The following is a 12,572-nucleotide window of genomic DNA, read 5'->3' on the forward strand; positions in this document are numbered from 1 at the left end:
TCAGGTTCTCAACTTCCAAGTGTCTTTTATCACTTTCAAGTACAACAACTAACTGCTGTATAGGATGTTCCAACTTGAGTGGATTAGTGAGACGTTTTCCCTTTTTGTCAAGTTTTGAGTCTCCTATTTGTAACAACGCTCTTCTTACTAGTCTGTCTTTATCCTTTTGAACTTCTAGAACTTTAGCCAATTTCCACTGACTTCTAGGTAAATCTTCTTTCACTAATACTATGTCACCAACTTGGACATTTCTTCTGGGTGTTTGCCATTTACTTCTTAGCGTAAGATTGGCTTTTTCCTCCATCTATTCCAAAACTGTTCTGATAGATATTGAACTCTTCGCCATCTCTTTTTGGCATATAAATCCTCTTTGGTGAACTTGCCAGGTGGTGGTTGTATGTAATCAGACTTAAGGTGAAGTAGATGGTTGGGAGTTAAAGGTTCCAAACTTGTTGGATCATTGATGTTGTCAACTGTTAACAATAGACATTACTTCACAGAATAGGGTCCTAAGTGAAGCATCATCCATTCTTCCGGAGTTCTTTTTCAACATTGAACTTAACACATTTCTTACAGTTCTGATTTGTCTTTCCCAAACTCCTCCTGTGTGGCTTGCATGTGGAGCATTCACATGAAAGTCACATTGATTCTGTGACAAATACTCAGTTACTTTTTCTTTATCAATCTCTTTTAGAGCTTTTGTCAATTCATTCCTTGCTCTGACAAAATTAGATCCTTTGTCAGATCTAAGCTCTCTGACAGTACCTCTAATGGCTATGAAACATCTCAAGGCATTGATGAATGCATCAGTTGACATATCTTCTAACATTTCCAGATGAATTGCTCTGGAGCTTAGACATGTACTTATACATCCCATACGGGTCTGTCAGTGCTTGTACTTCTGCTGGTGGCCACTAGAGGCAGAGGAGAGCACCACGTGGAAAGGAGGGGAGCTGTGATTGCTGTGCTGTGAAGGGGAGCAGACATCGGGAGACATCGGGGGAACAGCTGAGGGAGACTCGGACAGAAGCCAGTGACTGAAGGGGGACTGCCAACGCAACGTGACAGACACCAGGCGACGGGGACAGTACTGCAGGCGTGCAGGGACTTACTGACAGGTCAGGACAGGAGACAGCATAAACTTGAGTGTGCTGAATCAGCTGTTTGGCTGAGTGAGGGGGATCACACAGACAGCGTGTAGAGAGACTGACAGGAGGAGGCTGCAGGATCTTCCATCAGTCAAGGAAAGACCAGGGCAGACAAGCAGTAGATCTGACAGTACCTTAATACCTGCAAGTACCTGGGACCACCGAACGGCAGCGGCGGAGGACGGCCAGGGGGGCTGAAGGACTGGGAGTGAGCTGGTGACCCGGAACAGCAGCACGTGAGTAGGTGACCGATCAGCTGTTTGGCAGCTGGTGCGGGGGGGCCACCAGAGGGGAATAGCTAGGGACTATAGGCAACTGACCGGGCTCTGCGACTGACCGGGCTGGGCGACTGACCGGGCTGGGCGACTGTGAGTGTTGGGCGACTGTGCTCTATGACTGCGACTGACCGGGCTGTGCGACTGACCGGGCTGTATGACTGATCGGGCTGTGCGACTTACCGGGCTGTGCGACTTACCGGGCTGTGCGACTGAGTGTTGTGCGTCTGACCGGGCTGTGCGACTGAGAGTGTTGTGCGACTGAGAGTGTTGTGCGACTGAGAGTTTTGTGCATCTGACCGGGCTGTGCGACTGAAAGTGTTGTGCGACTGAGAGTGTTGTGCGACTGAGAGTGTTGTGCGTCTGAGAGTATTGTGCGTCTGAGTGTGTTGTGTGACTGAGAGTGTTGTGCGACTGAGAGTGTTGTGCGATTGTGAGTGTTGTGCGCCTGAGTGTCAAGTGAGTGTAGCGGAGTACCAGAGGGTGAGAAGATGGAGTTAGGAAGCCAGGAAACAGCCACACAGGACAGATTTTAATTACTAAATCGCCATTAGATTAGATTAGTAGGTACAATGCCCGGCGGGTGTGGAGATGCGACTCAGTGTACATCTTGTGATATGTATGCGTTCCTCGTTCATGCGATCGAGGGCGAATATAAATGCGCAAAATGTAAGCACGTTGCTTCCCTGGAAGGTCAGGTCCTGAATAGCTGGCAACACTGAGCCAAATGTCCATACCGAAGGAGAGCTGGGATCGTACCAGTCAGGGCAGGCAGGGGCCTGCACAGAGGTGGGCGGAGTATTGGAGGTGCAGGCATCAGAGCAGAGTAGAGGGGTGACAGTTAGGAGGGGTAGAAGGGGACAAGGCAAGGAGGCCGGTCCTTGGCTGGAACACCCCAATAAATACTCCCCGTTGCGTGATGTTGGGGAAACCAGTCAGGGACCAGCATTGCTGGAGCAGAGTGACGCCCCTAGCTGCCAGGGGAAGAACTCCTCCAGTGAGGCCAGGAGAAAGGGAAAGGAAAGACAGGTGCTGGTGGTAGGGGACTCAATTATTAGAAGGACAGACAGTGCAATCTGGCACAAAGACCGTGAGCGCCGAACAGTCTGCTGTTTACCGGGCGCTCGGGTTTGGCACATCGCGGATCGGATGGACAGATTACTGGGTGGGGCTGGGGAAGACCCAGCTGTCATGGTACAAGTGGGTACCAATGACATAGGCAGAGGAAGATGGAGAGTCCTAAACGATTTCAGGGACTTAGGAGCTAAGTTGAGGACTAGGACCTCCAAGGTAGTATTTTCAGAAATACTACCTGTACCTCGAGCCACACCAGAGAGGCAGCGGGAGGTTAGGGAAGTTAACAAGTGGCTGATGAGCTGGTGTATTAAGGAGGGTTTCGGGTTCCTGGAGAACTGGGCCGACTTCTCAGTCGGCCACCAGCTCTTTGGTAGGGACGGATTGCACCTAAATTGGGAGGGTGCAACCGTAATGGGTGAGAGGATGGCCATAAAGTTAGAGGGGCTTTTAAACTAGGTGATAAGGGGGGGGGGTACAGATGTAGAATTAGCCAGTGGAAAGCAACATTCAGAGGACAGAAATGGGGGCATTAGCGGTAGGGTGTTCGGAGCTTCTAAACCCATGGTGGGTATGGGGAGAGCAGCCTAAAAACATCAAATGAGGATATATGTAACCGGTCAAAATTACGAGTCTTGTATACCAATGCCAGAAGCCTGGCTAACAAGATGGGAGAGCTGGAGCTGCTGGGGTATTCGGTTTATCGCAGAGATAGAGAAGGTAAAAAAGGGGGATTGGTATGTCTGTATATTAAGAACAGTGTACAGGTAAATATGAGGGATGATATTAATAATGGAGCTATGGACGAGGCAGAATCCCTATGGGTAGAACTTTAAAGGGAAGGCACTGTGGGGAAGGGGGAGTAATATTGGGCGTATGCTATAGGCCCCCAAACCAGAGGGAGGAGGGGGAGGCGGACCTCCTTTTACAGATAGGATTGGCAGCAAGAATGGTAAATGTCATTATAATGGGGGACTTTAATTATCCAGATATAAACTGGGCAGAAAGAACCGCGCATTCAACCAAGGCTCGGCAGTTCCTATATGTTTTGCAGGACAATTTCATGGGTCAGATGGTGAATTCACCGACAAGAAACAATGCGGTACTTGACCTACTGATTATCAACAATACAGAACTGCTCACGGATATAGAAATACGGGGCAACTTAGGAAACAGTGACCATAGGTCAATTCGGAAACACAAGGGCAATATAAGGACACTGAATTTCAAAAGAGCCAATTTCTCAAAACTGCGCTCTGTGCTAGAAAATATCAAATGGGATAGAACCCTTGGGAACAAAGAACACGGAGGAGAAATGGGAGTGCTTCAAAAGCATACTTAACAAAGGGATTGACCAGTGCATTCCAAAGGGAAATAAATTTAGAAGAGCAAAACTAAACCCTGGGTGGCTAAACTCCAACATAAAAATGCATATTAATGCTAAAGGGCCTTCAAAAAATACAAGACTGAGGGGTCATTGGCAGCATTCAAGCATTACAAAGAGTGTAATAAGAAATGTAAAGACGAAATCAGGGCGGCTAAAATAGAACACGAGAGACATATAGCGGAAGAGAGTATAAAGAATTCTTTAAGTATATAAACAGTAAAAAAGCGAGGCCAGAACACATTGGCCCCATAAAAGACGATAAGGGAGTTTTGGCTACAGAGGACAGGGAAAAGGCGGTAGTGTTAAATAATTTCTTCTCTTCAGTCTTCACAAAAGAATTGGGGGGCTACACTAACCCAGCTTGTAAGGCCAAGCTAAATAGCACACCTCAGGAAGTACCGCCAGGCCTAACAGAAGATAGACTTAGAACTAAACTAGAGAAACGTAACATAAATAAATCACCGGGACCGGATGGCTTGCACCCGAGGGTTCTTAAAGAGCTCAGCCAGGTGATTGCCAGACCATTATTCTTGATCTTTAAGGATAGCTTACAGACGGGGTATGGTGCCAGCGGATTGGAAAAAAGCCAACGTGGTACCAATATTTAAAAAGGGGCCGAGATATATCCCGGGTAACTATAGGCCGGTCAGCCTAATGTCAACTTCTCACGTACCTGACTGATGAGCCCGATAGTGCAGAGGAAGGCCTCCCTTACGTATCTGACTCGCGGCCCCTGGTAGAGCAGACAGGTGGCACGGGGGAGAGCAGAATGGTATGAGGGCCTGGCGGGTCAGCTGTTGGACGGGTAGCTCCAAGGTCCCAGATGCTTTAAGAGGAGACAACCAGCAGGTAGGAGGATCCCAACAGCAGGCAGGCAGAAGGACGGAACATCCGAGTCCACACTCACTCTGAGGGTTCACAGGCAAACGGATCAGTTCACAGGCCGGGTCAACAACAGGCGGGCAGCGTGGAATCAAAAGGAGCATGCAGGTACAAGGTCAGAGGGGAGCCGAGGTCAGGTGCAGGCAGAAAGCAAGGGAAGTCCAAAGTCAAACCGGGTCGTACAGGAGATCAATCACAGAAGCAGGTAAACAGGAGCAGGGGTCACAGGAAGCTGCGGATCAGACAGCAAGGACAAAATGCTGCTGCAGAGTTTAAATAGAGCAGCCTGTTGCCAATCACTGCAATTAGGCTGCAGACTCTACACTAAGTTAACCCCTTAGGTAGCAGACCCATGACATTTCCCCCCACTAAAGGGCAGCCTCCGGATGCCCAATTGAGCCAACTTCTCGGCATGGGATCTCTTGAAGGATTGCATTCGTTCCTTAGCATGAATATTGCTTTTTTTTTTTTTCGTAAACAATTTATTGAAAAGAATAAAAAAACGCACATTAACAAGTGATGGCAATATAGTACAGTCAACAGACATAAGTACAAATAACAGTGTACATCCAAAATAACCATAAACTGTATCAGGGCGCAGAGAGATGCCATCTGCGGAAGATACTAAGGAATAAACAAAGCAAAAGTGACCCAGCCTCGTACAATACATGGCCAAAAATTCAGTATATTATTGCAAATACAGAGGGCCACTGTGGCGTAGATTAACATCCCAGCCGCATGGGCCGAAACTAACGCGATACGGGGTTCAGTGCAATCATATGGGGTATTGGGAATCAGGGGGTAAGGGAGTACTGATGAAGGGAGAGAATTCCGACCCCTCAAACATGGGAAGTGAGGATGAGGGCGGTCAGGAGGTATGAAAATGAATGTCCTGGATGGGGCACCTCCGAATCGGACACCCCCAAGGGGAACACACTGTGTCCAGGGCCGGGGGCGCACCACCCATACATGAAGATAGACCGCCCAACGCTGCACATGGGTACGGTAGGCAACAGGAGGTAGGGGAGAGGGGAGTCTCAGGGAGAGCAGGTGGGGGTGGAGGACGCCGAGAGCGTCATGAGACAGTGGGGGAAGAGAGCAATAGCATAAGAAGAGGGGATAGAGGGATAGAGAGAGCACACTAGGTAGGGAGAGTAGAAGGGGGATAGAAAACGGAGAAAGGAGGAGAAGAGGAGTGCGGGCGCACTCCCCCGCAAGACGACCGGGAAGCAAGTGGGGTGTGGCGAGCTAACGACAGACTATGCATTCATCAGGCGACGGTGGTCATCCGATGCAGCAAAGTCGATCCACGGGGCCCAAATGTCATAAAATTTGGAGGGAGTGTCAAGAGCTTGAAACGTGAGATCTTCCATACGGGCGATCCTTCCAACCCTCCGCAGCCAATCAGCTACAGTGGGTGGGGAGGGAGACAGCCATAGGCACGGGATGCACATGTTGGCGGCAGAGATTAAATGGAAGACCAGAGACCTCCTGTACGTCCGCTGAGGGAGGGAGGAATGATGGAGGAGGAATTGTGCCGGGCTGAAATCCGGCGTATAAGTAGTGATACGAGTTATGAGGGCATGTATCGCCTTCCAAAAGGGCTGGATCCGCGGGCAGTCCCACCAGATATGTAGGAGAGATCCTGTATGGAGGCGGCAACGCCAGCAAAGGGAGGGGAGGTCCGCCGACATTTTATGCAAAAGTTCAGGAGTCCTGTACCAGTGTGCGAAGATTTTAAAGCCAGTCTCCTGTGTGAGGACGTTCCTGGAACCCTTGTGAATGTGAAAAAAGATTCGCTCCCAATCATCATCCGACAAAGTTTTGGCGGTGATCTCCTCCCACTTAGCCCGTAAACGGATGAGGCGAGGTGGAAGTTGCAAAGAGAGGAGGGAGTATAGTAGGGAAATAAGATGCCTTTGCGGGTCCGACGATCTGCATAGGGTCTCAAAGGGGGTGAGATCCCTAGACCAGCAGGAGACATCAGGGGTACGTAGGAAAAAGTCTCTGAGCTGCAAGTGATTGAAGAAGCGAAGCTGAAAGTCCGGGTATTTCTGTGCCCAATCATGGAGAGAGAGCAGTGAGCCCGCTTGAAAGCAGTGTTCGGCCCTGCATGGAGCGTCGGAGGCAGAACCCTGCGGGGGGATGTAGGAGAGGCCCGTAGGGAAGTCCGGATTTTGAACAAGGGGTACCATAGGGCCAGGCGAGGATGCCAGGCGCAAGGTCTTGCACAGCTTGCGAAAGATTACGATCGTGGGGTTGATGGTCGGGTGCTTGTAGCACACCGTCGGAAAGGAAGGTGTTGAGATCCAGGGCAGGTGTTGAACGGGGATGGGGGAGAAAGAGTCTTCCAACGCGACCCAAGCTTTGACATGATGATGTTTGTGCCAGTCCACCACCCTTGCCAGGTGGCAGGACCAATAGTATCTCTGAAGGTGCGGCAATCCCAGGCCACCCATCTCCTTCGGGGCAGTCAAGACGTCCCAAGACAGCCTGGGGCGTCTCGAGCGCCAGATAAAGGATGTGCATGCGGAGCGATACGAACGAAAAAACGCTGGAGGGAGCTTTAAGGGGACGGCTTGCATAGTGTAGAGAAGCCTAGGAAGAACATTCATTTTGACCACTGCAATCCTGCCGAACCAGGAGAAGGAGCCAGATTCCCATTTAGAGAGATCTGCTTTTATAGGCTGCAACAGTGGCAGGTAGTTGCGTGAGTAAAGGTCAGCAAGAGTTGAAGGGATTTGGATGCCTAGGTATGTGATAGCAGAGGGTTCCCAGCGGAAAGGGAAGTTGTCCTTGCAGAACTGTAATGAATATTGCTTTCAGGCTCCCAAGAGTTATCTTCCGGTCCATACCCCTTCCATTTAATTAGGTACTGAACCTGATTGTACCTCCTTCTACAATCCAAGATTGTTTCCACCTCAAATTCCTCCTCTCCATTGACCATTACAGGCTCTGGTGGACCAGTATTTCGTTCAGGAAAAGGATTCGGAACCACAGGTTTCAACAGAGTCACATGGAAGACGGGGTGAACTTTAAGTGAATCGGGTAATTCCAGCTCATAGGCTACATCATTGATCTTCCTCTTAACAGGGAAGGGACCCAAAAACTTAGGGCCCAATTTTTTTGAGGGGCAAGCCATTTTCAAGTTTACTGTAGACAACCATACCTGGTTGCCAGGTTCCAGAATTAGTTCTCCTCGCTTCTTCCTGTCAAAGATCTTTTTATTATACTCCTGTGTCTTGGCCATAGTCTCTTGTAAAAGTTTGTTGTTTTCAGAGAAGAAATTCATCGTTTCAGAGACTGCAGGGATTGAGCATTCAGGTATAATACTAGGCAGGAAGGACGGGTGAAAGCCGTAATTAGCAAAAAACTGAGTTTGTTTGATGGCAGAATGGAAAGAGTTATTATAAGCAAACTCGGCAATGGGGAGTAAAGAGACCCAGTCATCTTGGGAGAAGGAAGAGAAGCAACGGAGATACTGCTCCAGAGTCTGATTGGTTCTTTCTGTTTGTCCGTTCGTCTGAGGGTGGTATGCGGAGGAAAAAGCCAATTCAATCTCTAGAGAACCACACAGAGCTTTCCAGAACCTGGAGGTGAACTGGACACCCCGGTCGGACACTATGTTGGCTGGAACACCATGGAGCCTTACAATTTCATTGACGAAAATTTTTGCAGTTTCAACAGCCGAGGATGTACCTTTCATGGGCAAAAAATGGGCCATTTTGGACAGTCTGTCCACCACCACGAAGATGGTAGAAAAACCCTCTGCCGGGGGGGAGTTCCACAATGAAGTCCATTGAGATCATTTTCCAGGGTCTCTCTGGAACGGGCAATGGCTTCAGTAAACCCCAGGCCTTTACCCTGCTGTTCTTGCTTCGGGAGCAAGTAGTACAAGACTCCACATAGCTCTTACAGTCGCCTACCACCTGAGGCCACCAGAACGTGCGTTGTACCAGTTCGGCCGTCTTCAGGGCACCGAAGTGTCCGGCCAGCTTGTGGTCATGACAGAGCTCTAACACCGTCATTCTTAAGTCCTTAGGTACAACAATTTTACCTTCATGCCACAGTAGGCCATCCTGTGCATGTAAGCTGGTTTCAGAGGACGAAGCAATCTCAGCAGAAGCCTGTTTGAGTCGGGATAGGAGATTCTCCTGTAATACAAGAAAAGTTCCTGAGGGAAGGATGGTGTCTGGGAGTGTGGACCTTTCAGGGTCGTTGAACATACGTGAAAGTGCATCAGGTTTTGTATTCTTTGACCCTGGCCTGTACGTTATATGGAATGAGAATCTAGAGAAAAAAAGTGCCCACCTTGCCTGCCGAGGTTTTAATCTCTTAGCCGTTCTCAGATATTCTAGATTCTTGTGGTCTGTATAGATAAGAATGAGATGTGCTGCACCTTCAAGTAAGTAACGCCATTCTTCCAATGCGGCCTTGATGGCCAAAAGCTCGCGGTCTCCCACATCATAATTTCTTTCTGCTATTGATAATTTGCGGGAAAAGAAAGCAACCGGGTAAAGTAGGGCTTTAGCTCCTTGCCGTTGAGACAGCACAGCCCCCACTGCAACTTCCGAGGCATCAACTTCAAGAACAAACGGTAAGGCAGGGTCAGGGTGCTTCAAGATGGGTGCTGACGTGAACAGCTTCTTGAGGGCTTCAAAAGCAGATTGCGCTTTGGGAGACCAGAGGAATCGGGTTCCTTGCTTAGTTAGCTCGGTAATGGGGGCGATAATAGCAGAGAACCCCCTAATAAACTTCCGGTAAAAGTTGGCAAACCCGATGAAGCGTTGAACCCCCTTTCTGTCCATAGGAGCTGGCCAATCTAAGATGGCGGTGACTTTCTGAGGGTCCATCTTAATGCCTTCAACAGAGATGATCAGACCTAGAACTGAATACACTGAAGTTCAAAGTCGCACTTCTCCGGTTTGGCGTAGAGGCCATGTTGCCGTAGTCGGGTTAGCACATTTCGGACATGTCTACGGTGGTCATCAACAGAGGAGGAGAAAATCAGGATGTCATCCAGGTACACGATGACGTACAAGTCCAGATAGTCACGGAAAATGTCATTGACAAAGTGCTGAAAGGTGGCCGGTGCATTGCATAACCCAAACGGCATGACTAGGTACTCAAAGTGCCCGAATCGAGTACGAAATGCCGTTTTCCATTCGTCTCCTTCTCGAATACGGATTAGATTGTATGCTCCCCGCAGATCCAGTTTAGTGAAGATGACTGCAGCTCCCAGTCTTTGAAACAGTTCGGGCACAAGAGGCAGAGGATAACGGTTCTTTACAGTTATCTTGTTCAATTCTCTGTAGTCTATGCAGGGTCGCAGTGAATGGTCCTTCTTTTCAACGAAGAAGATGCCTGCACCAGCCGGAGAGGTAGATGGGCGAATAAACCCTTTTTTTAGGTTGTCATCAATATAGTCCTTTAGCGTGCCCAATTCAAGCTCGGTTAAAGGGTAAATCCTTCCGAAAGGGACCTCAGCCCCTGGTAACAGTTCAATAGGGCAGTCATAGGACCTATGAGGAGGGAGAGTCTCTGCACCCTTCTTACTGAATACATCCAGAAAATCGTGGTATGCCACTGGGATAGATTTTTGTAATTCAAGGTCTGAGTCAAGGCAGAGTAAGGCTGAGGGGTTGACTGAAGGTTCTTGCAGGCAATGTTGCTGGCAATAGCTTGAAGGAAATGTGATTTCTCCAGTGGCCCAGTTGATTTGGGGGTTATGGGCCTGTAGCCAGGGCATACCTAGGATGATGGGGAACAGAGGTGATGAAATGGCATCCAGGCGTAAAAACTCTTGGTGATGGGAAGCAATGATAGTAAGCAAAGGGACCGTCTCTTGTGTGACTGAACCGGATTTAATGACAGAGCCATCAGCAAGATGTACAGCTAGTCCCCGGGCCTTTGGCTGAAGTGGAATGAGGTGTTTGGCTGCAAACGTCAAGTCTATGAAGCAGCTGCAGGCTCCGGAATCAATTATGACGGATACCTGGATACTCCTTCCTGGGAGCTGTAACATAATGGGGAGAGTAAGATGAAAGGCTTGGTTAGGTGAAACAGGAACATGCACTGAGAAGATTGAAAGGCACTTACGCATCTTTGCAGGGCAGGACCTCACATAATGCCCGGGTTCCCCACAGTACATACAGAGGTTATTGATTCGTCTGCGCTGTCGTTCCTCCATGGTGAGAGAGGGACGAAGCAATCCCAACTGCATGGGTTCGGAGGTGTCCGGGCCCGGAGCGACTGGAGCAGAAGGAGTCTGCCTGGAGAAACTGGGAACTTTAGGTAGCATCCAAGTTGGCCGATATTGGCCTGAGGATCTTTCGGAGTGACGTTCCCTTAGACGTCGGTCAATCTGAATTGACAAGTTAATAAGTGCGTCCAGGGATTGGGGTATCCCAACTCGTGCCAGTTCATCTTTTAAAGGATCAGATAGTCCCATCCGAAATTGGTAACGAAGGGCCGCATCGTTCCAATTGGTATCAGAACTCCAACGCCTGAACTCGGCCACGTAGTCTTCGGCGGCTCTGCGACCTTGTTGAAGTGCATGTATTGCGGCCTCAGCGGTCGCAGTCTGCTGGGGGTCCTCATAAAGTTGGGACATTGCTTCAAAGAACGTGGTGAGGTTGCTTAGCGATTCGGCCTTTTGTTCCAGAAGGTGATGTGCCCAGGCTTGGGGTTCTCCGGTCAGCAGGGAGATAACGAAGCCCACTTTGGTTGCTTCCAAAGAAAAGGTGCGGGGTTGCAGGGCAAAATAGAGTTTGCAAGCATTATGAAAGGCTCTGTATTTGCTACGTTCACCCGCAAATCTTTCGGGTGTGGGTACCCTTGGTTCTGGTGGTAACATCACTACCGCAGGTGCGGATGAGGTAGCACCTGTAGTGTTGGCCGGAGATGACAGAATTTGAACTCGTTCTTCCAGCCGAGTATATCCCTCTTGTAAATCCTTAACAGCTTGTGTCAGACCCGCCAGATGTCGGCACAGTTCTTCCATGGGGGAGGTTCCTCGCTCGGGCTCAGACATGGCTGTCTGATACTGTCAACTTCTCACGTACCTGACTGATGAGCCCGATTTTTTGGGGGGCTACACTAACCCAGCTTGTAAGGCCAAGCTAAATAGCACACCTCAGGAAGTACCGCCAGGCCTAACAGAAGATAGACTTAGAAATAAACTAGAGAAACGTAACATAAATAAATCACCGGGACCGGATGGCTTGCACCCGAGGGTTCTTAAAGAGCTCAGCCAGGTGATTGCCAGACCATTATTCTTGATCTTTAAGGATAGCTTACAGACGGGGTATGGTGCCAGCGGATTGGAAAAAAGCCAACGTGGTACCAATATTTAAAAAGGGGCCGAGATATATCCCGGGTAACTATAGGCCGGTCAGCCTAATGTCAACTTCTCACGTACCTGACTGATGAGCCCGATAGTGCAGAGGAAGGCCTCCCTTACGTATCTGACTCGCGGCCCCTGGTAGAGCAGACAGGTGGCACGGGAGAGCAGAATGGTATGAGGGCCTGGCAGGTCAGCTGTTGGACGGGTAGCTCCAAGGTCCCAGATGCTTTAAGAGGAGACAACCAGCAGGTAGGAGGATCCCAACAGCAGGCAGGCAGAGGGACGGAACATCCGAGTCCACACTCACTCTGAGGGTTCACAGGCAAACGGATCAGTTCACAGGCCGGGTCAACAACAGGCGGGCAGCGTGGAATCAAAAGGAGCATGCAGGTACAAGGTCAGAGGGGAGCCGAGGTCAGGTGCAGGCAGAAAGCAAGGGAAGTCCAAAGTCAAGCCGGGTC

This window comes from Pelophylax lessonae, assembly GCF_965119305.1.
Source record: "Pelophylax lessonae genome assembly, chromosome: 4".
In the NCBI taxonomy this organism is placed as follows: domain Eukaryota; kingdom Metazoa; phylum Chordata; class Amphibia; order Anura; family Ranidae; genus Pelophylax; species Pelophylax lessonae.